The 18,240-nt window shown below is 41.1% G+C and overlaps 1 protein-coding gene across 13 annotated transcripts in view; it reads left to right on the top strand.

The window, feature by feature from the left end:
• Positions 1–18,240, top strand: part of LUZP1 (leucine zipper protein 1) — a 107,483-nt gene that overhangs the window by 73,244 nt on the left and 15,999 nt on the right. For 7 of the 13 annotated variants that reach the window (XM_086716003.1, XM_086715997.1, XM_086715996.1 and 4 more), the window contains exon 3: positions 2,251–2,340. The exons of 4 other annotated variants lie outside the window; for them this stretch is intronic. The gene's annotated coding sequence lies outside the window, so the exon portion shown is untranslated. Of the gene's footprint in view, positions 1–2,227; positions 2,341–17,834; positions 17,892–18,240 lie in introns of all 13 variants that reach the window. 2 more of the 13 variants (XM_086715998.1, XM_086716005.1) reach the window with 2 other exon arrangements.

The raw sequence follows: 18,240 nt of genomic DNA, 5'->3' as shown, positions 1-18,240 counted from the left end.
TAAGTTATGTTAACTGATAACAATTCTTTGTTTTCTTTAAGCTCTGCCTTGATTTTATTTAAACTATAAAAGCAGGACAAGTTTATTTTAGAAATATAGAAAGTAAAGATTAATGGGAAAAAACTCAAACTACCCCTATATAATTACTACATAACATTTTGATGTATATCAGGACAATCCAGTTTTGAAAAGATTCTAGGCTGGATGGTCAGGAATATGCTACAAAAATAACACATCCTAATTGCTAAAATTAGGTATTTAACATTTTCTCATGCGATCCCAAGACAAAATTTTGGGCTGGCTTGCATGCACGTATTGTAGAAGTATCAATAATGAATCAATGTTTATCAAGAGGGGCTGTTTTTTGTGGCATTCTGGATAGCTGTTCTTGGTTATATTTTGTTTAACTGCTTGAACATAAATTTGGATGAAGATACAGAAAAGATGTGCCTATCATATTTACAGTGAATGTTTCTAAGCTGGAATGTGTAGAAATATTTAGACAATTAAAACTATTGATTGAAACTAACTTTCAAGTTAAAGTGTGAAGGGGCGCCTGGGTGGCGCAGTCGGTTAAGCGTCCGACTTCAGCCAGGTCACGATCTCGCGGTCCGTGAGTTCGAGCCCCGCGTCGGGCTCTGGGCTGATGGCTCGGAGCCTGGAGCCTGTTTCCGATTCTGTGTCTCTCTCTCTCTGCCCCTCCCCCGTTCATGCTCTGTCTCTCTCTGTCCCAAAAATAAATAAACGTTGAAAAAAAAAAAAATTAAAAAAAAAAGTGTGAAGAATAGTAAATAATTTGAGCTAAAACTTACATAACACTTAAGATGAACTGGGTACTTATCTAAGCACTTCACGTATTAACTCATTTACACTTACAGTAACCCTTTAAGGTCGGTATTGAAGCGTAGAGAAGTCAGGTAACTTATCCAAGGACACGTAGCTAGTAAGTGGCAAAATCAAGGTTTGAACTTGTTTGGCTCCAGTGTCGGTAATCTTTAATCTTTGTACCATACTGCCTACAAAAGATGTAAGAAATAAGTTCTATACTTAAGTTATTAAAATTAGATTTAATAGCAGTTTATTTAAAAAAAAAATCACGGAAACTACACACTGGTAGTGTGACTGCCAGATTAGCTCATGCAGTCTTAAGCTTCATTATTAAAACTGGATTAACCAGGTCATCTTTCAAATCCTCCCCCACCCCTTTACCCCATTGCTACTGTCTTCGTTCAGGCCCCTATTCTATCTCTTGCCTTGACTATTGTAATATAGCTCCCTAGTTTGTCATGTCAGAGTGTTCTTTCACAAATGCAGTTCTGATTGTGTTGCTCTCTTGCTTAAATCCCTTTGTTCAAAGCAGCTTGCAAATTTGCTTCCCATGTCCACTTGTAGGCATGTAGTATGTTTTGGAGGGTCTGTACAGGGTGTTCTTTTTATTTATTTATTTATTTATTTAATTTATTTAATTTGTTTTTAGAGAGAGAGGATGAGCAGGGGAGGGGGGCAGAGGGAGAGAGAGAGAGGGAGAGAGAGAGTATCTTAAGCAGGCTCCACACTGTCAGCATGGAGCTGGAAGCAGGGCTCAATCCCACCACCCTGGGATCATGACCTGAGCTGGAATCAAGAGTCGGATGCTCAACCAACTGAGCCACCCAGGCGTCCGTTTTATTTCCTTTTTGAATGAGTTGGCTACATATAAGAGATTCATATAAAAGTAGAACATGATCTCCCATTAGCTATTGTGTGACCAGGCCCCTGTCATCATTAACATTATTGGCCTGGTCTCTTTGGCATTTGCACTTGCAACCTTTGGCATAAAGGCTAAGTACTTTCTTTAAAAAAAAAATTTTTTTTTAATGTTTATTCATTTTTGAGAGAGAGACAAAGCATGAGTGGGGGAGGAGTAGAGCGAGAGGGAGACACAGAATCTGAAGCAGGCTCCAGGCTCTGAACTGTCAGCACAGAGCCCAGCGCGGGGCTCGAACCCACGAACCGTGAGATCATGACCTGAGCCAAAGTCAGATGGTTAACCGACTGAGCCACCCAGGCGCTCCCCTCCCCCCCGCCGGCTGCCTTTAAAAAAAAAAAAAATTTTTAATGTTTATTCATTTTTGAGAGAGAAGGCTAAGTGCTTTCTTGAATGTGGTACCCAGATCTTAGATGTAGTTTGGTCAGTACAGGATACAGTCAGACTTAACCTTCATTTAAACTACCACACATTTATAAGGTTCCTGCCTTGCTCCATCACAGTATTCAGTGCCGACGTCAGGAAAATAAAGATGACACAGTCCCTGCTCTCCGAACTTAGAGCCCAGTAGAGGAATACAGCTATATGACCAAGTAAGTATCATGGGTACAGTGATGGAAGTATTTACAAAGCTTACGGGGGTGCATATTGTTGTGGGGGGGGCTGTCTGAAAAAGCTTGAGAGAACAGGTCCTGCTGTGAAAGATGTTCACCATGGGAATGGGGTGGAGGAGGCTGGAAGGAAGAGGATAGGGGTGAAAGTGCAATCCTAAACTTGTTCCTGAAACACCACCACCTCAGCCTGTGCACTTGCTGTGAGATTTCAAGGGTGTCTATGTTGCGCCCTGTCTGCACTCTGGCCTTACCTGCTCTGTTCCTCCCCTTGTGCCTCTTCACTCAGTCCTGCTGCATTGAAGTTCCCCAAATGCAGTGATGTTTTGTTCCCTCTGTCTCCCTCCCCTCCTCTCCTCTCTTCCCTTCCTCCCTCCTTCTTTCTTTGCTTTCTGTAAATAATTATTTTATACCCTTTATGTACCAGAAACTGTTCAAAGTGCTGAAGAGATAGCAGTAAAAAACAGCTACAGATATGAAAAACCATGTTTCTGACCTCATGGATCTTAAATTCTACTAAAAAGAGACAGTACTCAAGTGGTTAAGTGTGCTTTAAAAAAAAAAAAGAAAAAGTCTTGGAGCTGTCCAGAGGTGGAGTGAGTTGCCTTGGGAAGAAATGAGTGTCTTTCCCGTCTTTAGAAGTATTCGAACAGGAGCTAAATGGCTACTTGTGAGGTACCTTCTGCATTGACTAAGAGGTGGGAACAGACGGTCTTTGACTCCTTTCCCACCTAGATAATCTCTCTCTGTGCTCCTTGGGCTACTAACTATTGAAGTTTGCATATCTAAGACGTGAATTTGTGATGCTGGGAAAAATAATTTAGGCCCAGCAATGAAATAGAAACGCTCAAGAGGAAGTGGTGTGACATGGATAGTCTAAGGGCTTAAGACAGGTGACTAGAAATGGTTGGGAGAAGGCTGCTTAAAAATAGTCTTCCCATTTTCCCTTTGATCAGGGGTTGGCAAATGGTGGTCCACGGGCCCACTGCCTGTTTTTGTAAATAAAGTTGGATGGAACACAGCTCATACATTGTGTACAGTTGTTTCATGCTACAAGGACAGACCTCCAACTTGGGTCTTCTGAAGCCTGAACTATTTACTATTAAACTAAGTTGTATACTTCTATGTATACTATCAAACGTTTCAAGATTGAAGTATAATTAACATGCAATGTTATATTAGTTTCAGATGTACCACATGTTGATTCAGCAATTCTACTCCTAGCTTATGATGATGGATACTGTCAAACTCTAAAGACAAAGTTTGTCGACGCCCTATCTTCAATGACTGTTGGGAACAGGAAGTGTGAATCATGACAGCTATGTTAGGGGGAAAGGGCAGGGCAAGTTTGATTATGTTCTATTTCAGACTTTCCTGGTCCAGTGGGACAGGAAGAAGAGCCAGCCTCCAAAATGCTAGATAGGGCCATTTGGAACTGGGTTCAAGAACTTTGGCAGAAAGGAGCCCTGAATGAGAGAGAATTGATGCTGTATCTTTCTCATGTGAATGGGAACTCAGCTAGACACTGGTGTGGAGGGCAAGTTGGCATTAAAGGATGGGACCACCCTTGCCTCTTTTCCCTTTCCTATGATTCCTGAGGTTTAATATCAACAATTTTTTTCCCCAGAATCCACCCTTGGGCACAATTAGTCACTTCTTCTGAGCTTCCAGTGCAACATACATCAAGTGGTAAAATGTGCTAAGTGAAAAAGTATGGTAAGAGGACTGGAAGCAAAAGGATGGGTGTTGTATTGTGTGTGACTGTCAGGGAGGCTTCTTCGTTATTGTTTTATAGTTAGCTCTCTCTTTCTGATGACTTAAAGGCAAGGGTTAGGTCTTGATAATCTGTATAGCACTTGGCAAAATGCTAGGTGCATCATAGATGTTCTATAGGTGTCTACAAATGAATTTTATCTGGATAAACATACTGTTACTAGGGCATGTGGGAGGTACTGGGAAGAGAGGCATCTGTCCCTCGCCTTTGGATGGTCCTGGAGATAGCAAAGCCATTTCTTTCTCTGGCTGTGCGTAGGGCCAAAAGGTTAGAGAAAAGTGGCACTCTAACTTCATTTTTGATCAAATTTCTTGTTTTCTCTGGGCAGAAGGGCTGATTTTAGTGAGAGGCTATTTCTAGGAGGATTTTGCCTGGTGAAACTTACCTTAGGTATGCATAGGACTTTTCAGAGCCCTTTATAGCTGACTTGTTGCTGTTGTTGTTGTTGTTGTTGTGTGGTAGGTGGGGTTGGTATTTGTTCATTTGCTCAGAGGAGGGCGCTGGGGCACAGAGATTATTGATTTGGCCAACAGAGTAACATTCTCAAAATAATATGGACTGTGGAAGTAGACTTGGGTTCAACATCTGGCTTTCCTCCTTGCCAGCTGTGTGACATTAGGAGTTCAAAGGTTCCTATCCCATAACATTTTTGTGGAGACTGAATAGAATAATAGTAATAGCTACTGCTTGTTGTGACTTAGGGCAAGGCATTCTGCTAAGTCCTTTACATCCCTGGGGATTACCATACTTGTATGGAAGAGAAAGCCTTAGGTGATTTAAGAAAAAGTAAAGGGTAGATCTGAGGTTCCGAGAGAAAGCATGTGAATTAAGTACTTAATATATTGTCTACAGTACAGTAGTGCTCCATTGGTGGTTGTCCTCTGTACCTTTTTGTTATTGGTCTGTGAATAATCAGAACTCCTCACTTTGTAAAAATGCTTAAGAGTTTCCAGGCAGGTGTTTCTGCACAATGGGAAGAATTCTGGATAGTCAAGAGACTAAAGTCCTTACCTTTTCTGAGTTGCTAGAGAAACCACAGTATTTACTTCTGAATCTCAGTTTCTTCATTTTTAAAGTAAGGGGATTGGGCCAAATAGGTGGTCTTATTTTGTAAGTTTTTTTTTAAGTTTATTTATTCTGAGAGAGAGAGAGAGAGAGAGAGAGAGAACAAACACAAGCAGGGAGGGAAGGGGCAGAGAGAGAGGGAGAGAGAGAGAATCCCAAGCAGACTTCCTGCCATCAGCGTGGAGCCTGATGTGGGGCTTGCACCCACAACTGCGAGATCATGACCTGAGCAGAAACCAGGAGTTGGACGCTTAACTGACTGAGCCACCCAGGCCTCCTAAGGTGGTTTTATTTTAAACGAAAGTGGTGGAGTTCTTTCTTTACTGTCATATTGGGGAAACCCAGTATGTTAAAAAGCTAGAAATCGGTTGTGTTGGTTGGTGAAAATGAGAGAAGGAGCCTGAAGCTCAGTCTGTTCAAACCTTCTCCCTGTTCTCTCCCCTGCTCCGAATGACCCCTGAGGGGATTTGCTGAGCCCAGATTGAAAACCAGTGGACTGAATGATCTTTTAGCTACATTTTGGCTCTGAAATCCCACTCTAAGGAGTGGAAAAAGATCTGGTATAGACCTGAAAGCCCAAAAGGGCAAGTTCAAATGGAAAAGCACCAGGACTGAGACTCTACAGGTGACACTGGGCTTGGGATGAGGTCATTTAGGGCATCACCACGGGACCAGGTATCTGTGCTGCCATATCTGCCAATTGTTTTCACCCTTGTAATCCATGAGTAGCTTGTTGACATCATTTTTATTGTTTTGTGTTAATGGTTAGTGCCAAAGAGCCGATAAGCCATTTAATAATGGCTCCAGCCATTCAGCCACTCATTCATCAAATTTTACGCATTAATAATGGACTAGGCTTCCTGCTGGGTACTGAGAATACAGTGGTGAATAAGAAACAAGTTGGAGAAACAAAATGGGTAAATACAACTTGAATACAGTGTGATGTGTGTTGTGAATGGACCAGTACAGCCCACACTGTAAAAGCAAGAAGGAGAAGCCCTGCTTTGCCCTGCAATTTTGGGGAGGAAGTTGCTGCAGAAGATTCCAGGAGGAGGTATTGTCTAAGGTGGCATTTGGAGAAATGAGAAGGATTACCAGTCAAGCTAGTAAAGGCCTGGAGATGATAGAGTGCAAAGTTTGTGGGCTCCAAGAGTGTGGAGCCCACATGGAGTTTGAAGACAAGGTTGACTAGGTAGGCAGGGCCAGATCCTTTGGGGCTTTGCATGCCTTCTTGGGGACTTTGGTCTTTATCCTGAGAGCAATAAGTACTTTGAAAGGATTTTGAGTAGTGGTTTGTGAAACTCCTTCTCTTCACACCTGTAGTAAGTATGTGCTGTATAGTTACTGGGCTTAGCTTTTCCATTTCTAGTGGTGTACTGATTGGTTCATATCGAGAACATATAAAATTGGCACTAAAAGCCAAATGAATAAGCAGTAGGATTTGTGGATTCTGCTAGTTCAGAATTACAATTTATAGATGGGACTATATTAGAGTTTAACATTTCTCTCTTCTGAAAATGGGATTTGTTTATGAAAACTATAGTATAAACTAGTATAACTAAGAGTTGCTGAGGGGAATGTTTCAGTTTGGGGTAAGCTGGGATTTTTTTTAAACAGCTTTATTGAGATCTAATTTATATATCATAAAGTTCATCTCTTTAAAGCGTATAACTTTATGGCTTTCTAGCATATTTACAAGGATAAGCTGATTTAAAGTACTTTGTGGACACATCATATATCATTTGTTTTCCAGTAACTACTGTGCCAGTACAGATCCTTTTAAAATTGGTTTATGGCCCGTATTTAGTTCAGCCCTCTATTTCCTTCACCCTGTGTATAGATTGGTAAGGGTTTTGCTTGTTGGTTAGTTTGTTTTTACCATACCACTAGGCAAAAGGCCAAAAACAAATGGCACTTGAAGTAGGAAAAGTGGATGGGAATAAGGGAAAAGGTTTTTTTTTCTTATATAAATATATAAATTTAGGGTTTTCCCCCTTCCATTTTTTAAAAATATAATTTATTGTCAAATTGGCTTCAACGCCCAGTCCTCATCCCAACAAGTGCCCTCCTCAGTGCCCATCACCCACTTTCCCCTCTCTCTACCCCCCATCAACCCTCAGTTCTCTGTATTTAAGAATCTCTTATGGTTTGCCTCCCTTCCTCTCTGTATCTTTTCTTCCCCCCTTCCCTTCCCCCCCCCCCCAAGGTCTTCTCTTAAGTCTCTCAAGATTCATATATGAGTGTAAACATATGATATCTTTCTCTCCCTTCCAGTTTTTTTTTTTTTTTAAGTTTATTTATTTATTTTGAGAGCAAGAGAGAGAATGAGCTGGGGAGGGGCAGAGAGATAGGTGGGCAGAGGATTTGAAGCAGGCTCTGTGCTGACAGCAGCGAGCCCGAAGCAGAGCTTGAGCTCATGATTTGAGTCGAAGTCCGCTTAACTAGCTGGGCCATACAGGTACCCCTCCCCTTCCATTTTTGAGAATGAGAAAGCATATAAACTGGCAAGAGAAGGATGGGAGACCAAAAGAAGCAAAGATGAGAGGTTAGAGAAGGATGTATCCAGGGAAGCAAAGTGGTGGAGAAATAATCTGGGAGAGGGTAGGATCTCAGAGGCTGAGAGAGGGAGACTGTATTTCCCAAACCTCAGAGGGCTTGATATTTTTAAGGGCGGTGCATGGGTTCCATCTGGTGGCTGTAGGCTTGCAGTGCAGTCAGTAGAAGGGATCTTGGCGTTGGAGACAAGTGGCTTTTGTCATTTCCACAAATCTTTCCTTTGGCCCTATGTTTTCTTGTGGGATCACTGATGAATCCATTATTCTCTTTCAGGTGGTAGCTGTTTTTCTGTTATGGCTCAGACCATGTTCCTCCCCTCTTTCCCCCTAGTTTTAAATCTAATCTCATCAGACTATAACACCCAGCACCCTTAGTCCTGCTGTCACCTTCTTACACCCCCAGTTCCCCAAATTGCCTCTGATTTCTCAGTGGCTTTAGCTTCTTGTTTAATGTCACTTTTTCCAGCTGTGGTCCTGTTAAATTTTTTTTTTTAACGTTTTTATTTTTGAGACAGGGAGAGACAGAGCATGAACAGAGGAGGGTCAGAGAGAGGGAGACACAGAATCTGAAACAGGCTCCAGGCTCTGAGCTGTCAGCACAGAGCCCGACGTGGGGCTCGAACTCACGGACTGAGAGATCATGACCTGAACCGAAGTTGGCCGCTTAACCGACTGAGCCACCCAGGCGCCCCTCTGGTCCTGTTAATTTGTGGTGCTTTCAATGTACAATTCTTTTTTTTTTTAATTTTTTTTTCAACGTTTTTTATTTATTTTGGGACAGAGAGAGAGCATGAATGGGGGAGGGGCAGAGAGAGAGGGAGACACAGAATCGGAAACAGGCTCCAGGCTCCAAGCCATCAGCCCAGAGCCTGACGCGGGGCTCGAACTCATGGACCGCGAGATCGTGACCTGACTGAAGTTGGACGTTTAACCGACTGCGCCACTCAGGCGCCCCTCAATGTACAATTCTGTGGTCCTTGCCTCTCAGTTATTTTTCTCTTCCGGTGATTTTTTTTTTTAATTTTTAAATGTTTTTTATTTTTGAGAGAGACAGAGACAGAATAGAATGTGAGTAGAGAGAGAGGGAGGCACAGAATCTGAAGCAGGCTCTAGGCTCTGAGCTGTTAGCACAGAGACTGACGCGGGGCTTGAACTCATAAACTGTGAGATCATGACCTGAGCTGAAGTCGGACACTCAACCAACTGAGCCACCAAGGCATCCCTCCAGTGATCTTTTTAAAACCCCATCCTGCCCCCAGCATTCGCACAATCTTGCTCATCTGTGACCAAAAACTTCAGGTTTTTTATTTTATTTTGTATTAAGACTATCTTAGGGGCACCTGGCTGGCTCAGTTGGTGGAGTGTGCAACTCTTGATCTCGGGCTTGCAAGTTTAAGCCTCACATAGGGTGTAGAGATTACTATAAAAAATAAAATCTTTAATTTAATAAAATCTTTATTTTAGAGCATTTTTCGGTTCACAGAAGAAAGGGGAAGGGAAGAGATTCCTTATATACTCCCTGCCCGCCTTTCCCATTATCAACATCCCTCACCAGAGTGGTATATGTTACAACTGATGAACCTCCATTCACACGCCATAATTGCCCCAAATCTGTAGTTTATGTTCTGGTTCACTCTTGGTGGTGTACATTCAGTGGGTTTGGACAAATGTATAATGACATGTATCTACCACTGTGGTATCATATAGAGTAGTTTCACTGCCCTAAAAATTCTGTACTCCACTTATTCATACCTTAGTTTTTGACATCAGTTACTGCAACCCCTTGGTAATTTCAGTTCCTGGAGATAGATTCCCCCTCTGGTTACCATCTCTTGCCGTTCAAGCTCACTCCCACTAGGACCCTAACTCCAGCAGTCCTTCTGTCCTTGTTGGTACTTTCCATTCATTTGGTCCTATTACATTTTCACTGTTCTTTGTATGTTCTCATTCCTCTTTACTGAATGAGCTTAAGTTCCCTTATACATGCCTGTAATTCCTGTGGCCTTCTCTTGCTTTGTTGAATTCATCAAGTTCCAACCTGGTTCAATGCAACTCTGTCTTCTCTGTGCGTTCATCTGGTCAGCTGAACAAGACTGGTTATAAAAATACAACCTTGCTGATTGGTTTCACTTTAAATCCTAACCATGAATTTTAAGTGGGCCTTTAATGTTGCCTGGTGATCGTTCTGTATTTCCCACTCACCTGGCTGACCAGATCTGAAACCTATAATATTTTACCCCCCACTGACACTTGAAGAGGATGACCTTACTTTCTATTTCAGTGAAGATGCAAAAACCACCTAAAGAGAACTTTACTAGACTCCTGCCACCACACTTGTCTTCCTCTGCCTTGCTGTCTGTCACCATGCATGAACTGTGTTCTCTAGCACTGCTGCTTGTACTTTATGCTAGAGCCCCATTTTCTCTCCTTTACCCAAGAATATTCATTGCTCCAGAAGGTTTCTGCCTTTCATAATTTGTCAAAATTTCCCTTTTTTCCTGGATCGTATTCCAGTATACCAGCATGCTTTTTCTTCTGTCTTAAAAAGAAACACTTTGATACCACTTTTTCTGTCAGTGGCCTCCCCACCTATTTGCTCTGTTTTTTTTTTTTTTTAACAGAATTCAGAAGTCATCTAATATTTGTGTTCTCCAGTTCATCCCCTTATTTTCTCAAACTTTTTTTCTTTTAAAAAATTAAAAAAAAATGTTTATTATTGAGAAAGAGACAGAGTGTGAGTGGGGCAGGGGCAGAGAGAGGGAGACACAGGATCTGAAGCAGGCTCCAGGCTCTGAGCTGTCAGCAGAACCCAACACAGTGCTCCAACTCACGGACTGCGGGATCATGACCTGAGCCGAAGTCAGATGCCAACCAACTGAGCCACCCAGGCACCCCTCAAACTCTAATAAAACTTTCACTTCCATCACTTTACAGTGCTGCTCTTGTCAGGGTGACTTCCATGTTGTGAAATTTAGTGGTCTCTTCTCAGCCATCATTTTATTTGAGCCATCAGCTTCACCTGACAGAGCTGAGCACTCCTTTCTCCTTGAAAGGCTTTCTTTGCTGGGCTGCCATGATACTATATTCTCCCCGTTTTCCTTTACCTTGCCGACTTTGTCTTTGTGTCCTTTGCTGTTTATTCTGCATTTCCACCAGTAAAAAATATTGGCCACCTTGGGGCTCAGACCTTTGACCTCTTGATTTCTTTGTATTTACTCACTTCCTTGACAGTCTCATCCAGATCATGGTTTTCTAAGCCATCCATTCTTTGTTGACTCACAGATTTATCTGTTCAGCCCATTCTCTCTCCTGAATTCCAGACTTGTAACTAATACACATCTCATAAATAGTGTGTCCCAAACCGAGCTCCTGATCTTCCTTCTCAGATTGCTCATCCAGTCGTCCCTGTTTGAACTGATACCAATTCCATCCTGCTGCAAATTTGGACCGAAACCCTTGGAGTCCTCTTTAATCCCTTTATCTCACACCTCACATGCGATTTAAGAGCAAATGCTGTGGTTCTGCTTTCAAGTGGCCAGAGTTGGGCCACTTCTTACCATGTGTGTGGCCACTGTCCTGGGCCAGGCCACAATTACCTTTTGATTCGATTACTGTACTGGGCTCCTTTTGGTCTTCTTGCTCTTACTCTTATCCTCTGTGGTCTGTTTTGAGTACAGCAGTCATGTCCATCTATATCTTGTTTTATAGGGCATCCATCTTTATTTTTTGTTATTGAGGTATAACATACGGTGTACAGATCTTCAGTTCTATAACTTGATGGCAGGAATCTATCATCCATAGAACATCCCCAGCAGTCTCCTCCTAGTCACTGTCTCCCCAGAGGTAACCACTCTCTCTATGGATTAGTTTTTGCCTCTTTTTCAACCACATAAAGTGAAACCATATAGTCCAGATCGATCCCTTTAAATCCAAGTCAGAATATGTTACTGCTCTGCTCAGAACCTTTGGATGGGTCTCCATTTCTTAAATGAGAACCCAGAGGCCTCCCCAGGGCCTGCAAGGTGCCCCCACTGCCTCTTCAACGCCATCTCTTGATCCGCTCCTTTTGTTCCCTCAGCCCCAGACACGCTGTTCATATTCCTTGAATACATTGAGTATGCTCTTTTTTTTTGTAGTCTTTGTCTTCAGTTTTCTCTTTGCCTGGAATGTTCTTCCCTAAACATTCTTCCTTGCTTCCTTCAAGTCTCTGCGTAGGCGCCACCTTGAGGCTTACCCTAATTGCGCTATTTAAAATTGCAGCCTCCTCTCAGCACTCACCCCGCCCTCCCATAAAGCTTGTTGTCTATTAAACTTACCTTTTTTTTTAAAGGGCACTTTTAGGTTCACAGCAAAATTGAGCAGAAGGTAGAGATTTCCCATATACCTCCTGCCCCCACATGTGCACAGCTTCCCTCATTATCCACATTCATTACAACTGATGAACCTACATTGACACATCATTATCACCCAGAGTCCATAGTTTACATGGCTCATTCTTGGGTGTTGTACATTCTCTGAGTTTGGACAAATTTATAATGAGATGTATTTACTGGTATAGTATTATGCAGAGTAGCTTTATTGCCCTGAAAATTCACTCTGTTTCTCTCTCCTGATCTTTTTATTGTCTCCATAATTTGACTTTACCAGAATGTCATGTAGTTGGAATCATATAGTATGTAGCCTTTTCAGATTGGCTGCTTTTGCTTTTAAGCTGCCTCCTTGTGTTTTCATGGCTTGATAACTTCTTTCTTTCTTTCAAATTTTTTAAAGTTTATTTTGAGAGAGTACACTCGAGTGTGTGCAACTAGGGGAGGGACAGAGGGACAGAGGGAGAGAAAGAGGATCTCGAGCAGGCTCCGCACTGTCAGTGCAGAGTCCAGTGCAGGGCTCGAACTCACGAACCATGAGATCATGACCTGAGCCGACGTTGGATGCTATGGTTGGCACCCCATAGCTCATTTCTTTTTAGCCAAATAATATCCCATTATTTGGATATACCACAGGTTATCCACTCACTACTGAAGGACATCTTGTTTGCTTCCAAGTATTGGCAGTTATGAGTAGAGGTGCTAGAAATATCTACATGCAGATTTTACTCCTTTGGGTAAATACAAAGGAGTGCTATTGCTGGATCATATGGGTAAAACTGTTTAGTTGTAAGAAACCACCAAACTGTCTTCCAGAGTAGTTGTATCAGTTTGCATTCCCACTAGCACTGGGAATTCCTATTGTTCCACATTCTCACTAGCATTTGGTATTGTTGGTGTTTCAGATTTTGGCCATTCTGATAGGTGTATAGTGATATCTCATTGTTTTGTGTTCCCCTGATGACATGATGTGGAGCATCTTTTCATATGCTTATTTGCCACCTGTATATCTTCTCTGGCCATTTTTTAATCAAGTTATTTTCTTATTGTTGAATTTTAAGGATTCTTTGTATTTTAGGTTTACACTCTTTTATCAGATATGTCTTTTGCAGATATTTTTTCCCACTGTATAGCCTATCTTTTCAGTCTCTTAACATTGTCTTTTGAAGAGTAGTTTTTAATTTTAATGAAGTCCAGCTTACCAGTTATTTCTTTTATGGATCATGCCTTTGGTATTGTATCTAAAAAGTCCTCATCATACCATACCCAACCAAGGTCATCTTAAGTTTTCTGGTCTGTTACCTTCTAGGCACTGTATAGTTTTTTCTTTTTAAGTTTGTTAACTTAAAGTTTGTTAAGTCTGCTCTTTATTTAGTGGGCGAGGGGCAGAGAGGGGAAGAATCCCAAGCAGGATCCATGCTATCAGTGCAGAGCCTGATGCAGGGATGGAACTTACTAACAGTGAGATCATGACCTGAGCCAAATCAAGAGTTGGACAGATGCTCAACTGACTGAGCCACCCCAGGGCCCCTGCACTTTATAGTTTTATGTTTTACATTTAGTTCTGTGACCCAGTTTGAGTTAGTATTTTTGAAGCGTTTAAGGTCTGTGTCTGGGTTTGTTGTTTTGAATGTGGGTGTTCATTTGTGCCAGTACTACCTGGTGAAAAGACCAGCTTCGCTTCATTGTATTGCTTTTGCTTCTTTGTCAAAGATCAGTTAACTATGCTTATGTGGATCTATTTCTGGGCTCTCTTTTCTGTTGTTTTGATTTATTTGTCTATTCTTTTACCAATACAACATTGTCTTGAATACTGCAGTTTTATAGTTAAGTCTTGAGATCAGGTAGTGTTAGTCTCCCAACTTTGTTGTTCTTCAATATGTGTTGGCTGTTCTGGATCTTTTGCCTTTCCATATAAATTTTAGAATCAGTTTGTTGATATCCACAAAATAATTTGCATGAGGTTTTGATTGGGGTTACATTTACTCTTTCAAGTTAGGAAGAATTGACATTTGGACATTATTGAGTCTTCCTATCTATGAACATGGAATATCTCTTTATTAATTCTTCTTTGATTCATCAGTTTTTTAAAAATGTTCATTTATTATTGAGAGAGAGAGAGACAGAGAGAGACAGAGAGAGACAGAGCATGAGTGGGGGAGGGGCAGAAAGAGAGGGAGACACAGAATCAGAAGCAGGTTCCAGGCCCCGAGCTGTCAGCACAGAGCCCGACGCGGGACTTGAACTCACAAACTGTGAGATCATGACCTGAGCTGAAGTCGGACGCTTAACTGAGTGAGCCACCTAGGCGCCCCAATCCATTAGTTTTATATAGTTTTCCTTACACAGGTCTTGTACATATTTTGTTAGGTTTATATTTATGTAATTCTTTTTTTTTGGAGCTGGGTGCTAATGTAAATGGTATTGTGTGTGTGTTTTTTAATGGTATTCTTGTTTTTTAAAAAAATGTTTATTTATTTATTTTTGGGGAGGGGGAGGGTCAGAGAGAGGAGAGAGAGAGAGAATCCCAAGCAGGCTTCATGCTGTCAGTGCAGGCCCAATACAGGGCTTGATCCCACGAACCATGAACTCATGACCCGAGCCTAAGTCAAGAGTCAGCCTCTCAACCGAGACACAAAGGCGCCTCTAATGGTATTGTTTTTAATTGCAAATTCCATTTGTTCATTGCTGGTATATAGGAAAGAGACTGACTTTTTTTTTTTTTAAGCTTATTTATTTTGAGAAAGCATGCATGCAGCAACAGAGAGAGAAGAAGAGAAAGAATCCCAAGGAGGCTCCTCGTTTTCAGCACATGGAGCCTGATGCAGGGCTTGATCTCCTGAACTGTGAGAGCATGACCTGAAATCAAGAGTCAGACGCTTAACTGACTCCAGTCACGCAGGCGCCCTACAGCTGACTTTTGAATGCTAACTTTGTATCTTACGTTCTTGCTGTAGTTGCTTATTAGTTCTGGGGAATTTTTTTTTGTTATTGTTGATTCATTTGGGTTTTCTACAATCATGTCCTGTGCAAAACAAAGAGTTTCATTTCTTCTTTCCCTTTCTTTTTTTTTTTTTTTTTCTTCTTGTCTTACCATATCAGTTAGGATTCTAGTACAGTTTTGAGAAGCTGTGGTAAGGGGACTTCTTGCTTTGTTCTTGATCAGAGAACAGTTTTCCACCTTTAAGTATGATGCTAGCTGTAGATTTTTTTTTTTTTTTAAATAAAGTTGAGGAGGTTTCCCTGTATTCCTCATTTTCTGAGTTTTACTGTGAATGGGTATTGGGTTTTGTCAAATGCTTTTTCTGTATCTTTTTATAAGATCATGTGATTTTTCTTCTTTAGTCTGTTGATATGCCGGATTACATTAATTGATTTTTTTTTTTAATTTTTTTAACGTTTATTTATTTTTGAGACAGAGACAGAGAATGAACGGGGGAAGGGCAGAGAGAGAGGGAGACACAGAAGCGGAAGTAGGCTCTAGGCTCTGAGCCATCAGCCCAGAGCCTGACGTGGGGCTCGAACTCACAGACCGCGAGAATCGTGACCTGAGCTGAAGTCGGACGCTTAACCGACTGAGCCACCCAGGCGCCCCACATTAATTGATTTTTGAACGTTGAGCCAGTTTTGTATACTCAGGATAAATCCCACTTGGTCATGGTCTGAAATTCTTTTTATACAGTGTTGGATTAGATCTGCTAATATTTTGTAAGATTTTTACATCTATGTTTATGAGAGATCTTAGTCTGTGGGGTTTTTTTTTCTTTGTCTGGTTTTGATGTTAGGGTAATGCTGGCCTCAGAATGAGCTAAGGAGTATTTCCTCTGCTTCTAACTTCTGGAAGAATTTGTAGAAAATTGTATAATTGGTATAATTGCTTCTTTTTTTAAAAATTTATTTATTTTGAGAGAGAGGCTATGCTTGTGAGTGGGGGGAGAGGAAGGAGCAGAGAGAGGGAGAGAGAGAGAATCCCAAGCAGGCTCTGTGCTGTCAGTGCTCAGTGCAGAGAACCCAACCCAGGGCGCTCTGTCCCACGAACCATGAGATCATGACCTGAGCCAAAATCAAGAGTTGGATGCTCACCAGTGGAGCAACCCAGGCACCTCTTATAATTGATAGAATTACTTCTTAAATGTATGGTAGAATTACCAGTGAACCCATCTAGGCCCAGTATGTTTCCTGTTTTTGAAGGTTATTATTGATTCCATTTCTTAAATAGATACAATCCTATTCAGATTACCTATTTCCTGCTTGTGTGAGTTCCTGAGGATTATATCTTTCAAGCAATTGGTACATTTCATCTAGGTTATCAAATTTGTGGGCATAGAGTTGTTCATAATCCCTTGTTCTTTTAATGTCCATGGGATCTGTAGTGATAGCCCCTCTTACTGGTATTAGTAATTTGTCTTTTTTTTTTTTTTCTTCATTAGCTTGGCTAGAGGCTTATTGATTCTATTGATCTTTTCAAAGAACCAGTTGATTTCTGCTTTAATTTTTATTTCTTCTCTTCAGTTAACTTTGGTTTTAATTTGCTTTTCTTTTTCTAATTGCCTAAGATGGAAGCTTAGCTTATTGCTATTAGATCTTTGTTCTTACCTAATACATGCATTTGGTGCTATACATTTGCCTCTAAGCATTGCTTTTGGTACACCCCACAAATGTTGATAAAGTTGTATTTTCATTTTCATTAAGTGCAAAATATTTAAAAATTTCTCTTGAGATTTCTTCTTTGACCCATGAATTATTTAGAAGTGTGTTGTTTAGGGGTGCCTGGGTGGCTCAGTTGGCTGAGCATCCGACTTTGGCTCAGGTCATGATTTTGTGATTCTTGAGTTCGAGCCTCACATCGGGCTCTGTGCTGACAGCTCATAGCTTGGAGCCTGCTTCAGATTCTGTCTCCCTCTCTCTCTCTGCCCCTCTCCCATTCTCTCTCCGTCTCCCCCCCCCCTCAAAAATAAATAAATATTTAAAAAATTTTTAAAAGAAGTGTTTAATCTCCACAAATATTTGGGTATTTTCCAGCTATCTTTCTGGTATTGATTTCTAGTTTAATTCCATTGTGGTCTGAGAGCATACAATGTATGATTTCTGTTCTTCAAGTTGTTGTGTCTTATGGCTCAGAATGTGGTCTTTCTTGGTGAATGTTCCATGTGAACTTAAGAATGTGAACGCTAGGGGCGCCTGGGTGGCGCAGTCGGTTAAGCGTCCGACTTCAGCCAGGTCACGATCTCGCGGTCCGTGAGTTCGAGCCCCGCGTCGGGCTCTGGGCTGATGGCTCAGAGCCTGGAGCCTGTTTCCGATGCTGTGTCTCCCTCTCTCTCTGCCCCTCGCCCGTTCATGCTCTGTCTCTCTCTGTCCCAAAAATAAATAAATGTTGAAAAAAAAAATTAAAAAAAAAAAAAGAATGTGAACGCTACTGGCTATGGATTCTGTATCTCCTCTCTCTCTGCCCCTCCCCTGCTTGCTCTCTCTCAAAAATAAACATTAAAAAAAGGAAAGAATGTGTATGCTATTGTTGTTGAATGAATAGTCTATATATATGTTCATTATATACAGTTTCTTGATTGCATTGTTGACTTCAACTATGTCCTTACTGATTTTCTGCCTGCCGGATCTGTCAGTTCCTGAAAGAGGGGTGCTGAAGTCTCCAGCTATAGTAGTAGATTCATCTGTTTCTCTTTGCAATTCTATTGGTTTTTGATGCTTCTTTGTTAGGTGCATACACATTAAGGATGGTTACGTCTTGGAGAATTGAGACTCCTTTATCATCATGTAAGTCTGTCTTTATCCGTGATTACTTGCTCTGAAATATTCGGTCTTGATATTAATGTAGCTAGTCCAACTTCCTTTTGATTAGTTAGTATGGCAAAATTTTCTCCATCCCTTTACTTTTAATCATTATGCATCTTTATTAAAATTTTAAAGTGGATGAGCACTAAATAATGCATACTATTGTTGAATCATTATATCATACACCTGAAACTGTAACACTGTCCATTAATTATACTGAAATTAAAGAAATTTGAAGGGGGTTTTTGTAAACATACAGTCGTGTCTTTTGATATACTCTCTCTCTTTTAATTGGTATATTTAGACTGTTGATGTTTAAAGTGATTATAAG

Source organism: Puma concolor, chromosome C1 (assembly GCF_028749965.1).
Source record: "Puma concolor isolate L17-30 chromosome C1, mPumCon1.1.hap2, whole genome shotgun sequence".
Taxonomy (NCBI): Eukaryota; Metazoa; Chordata; class Mammalia; order Carnivora; family Felidae; genus Puma; species Puma concolor.
This window is presented reverse-complemented; position numbering and strand designations above follow the sequence as displayed.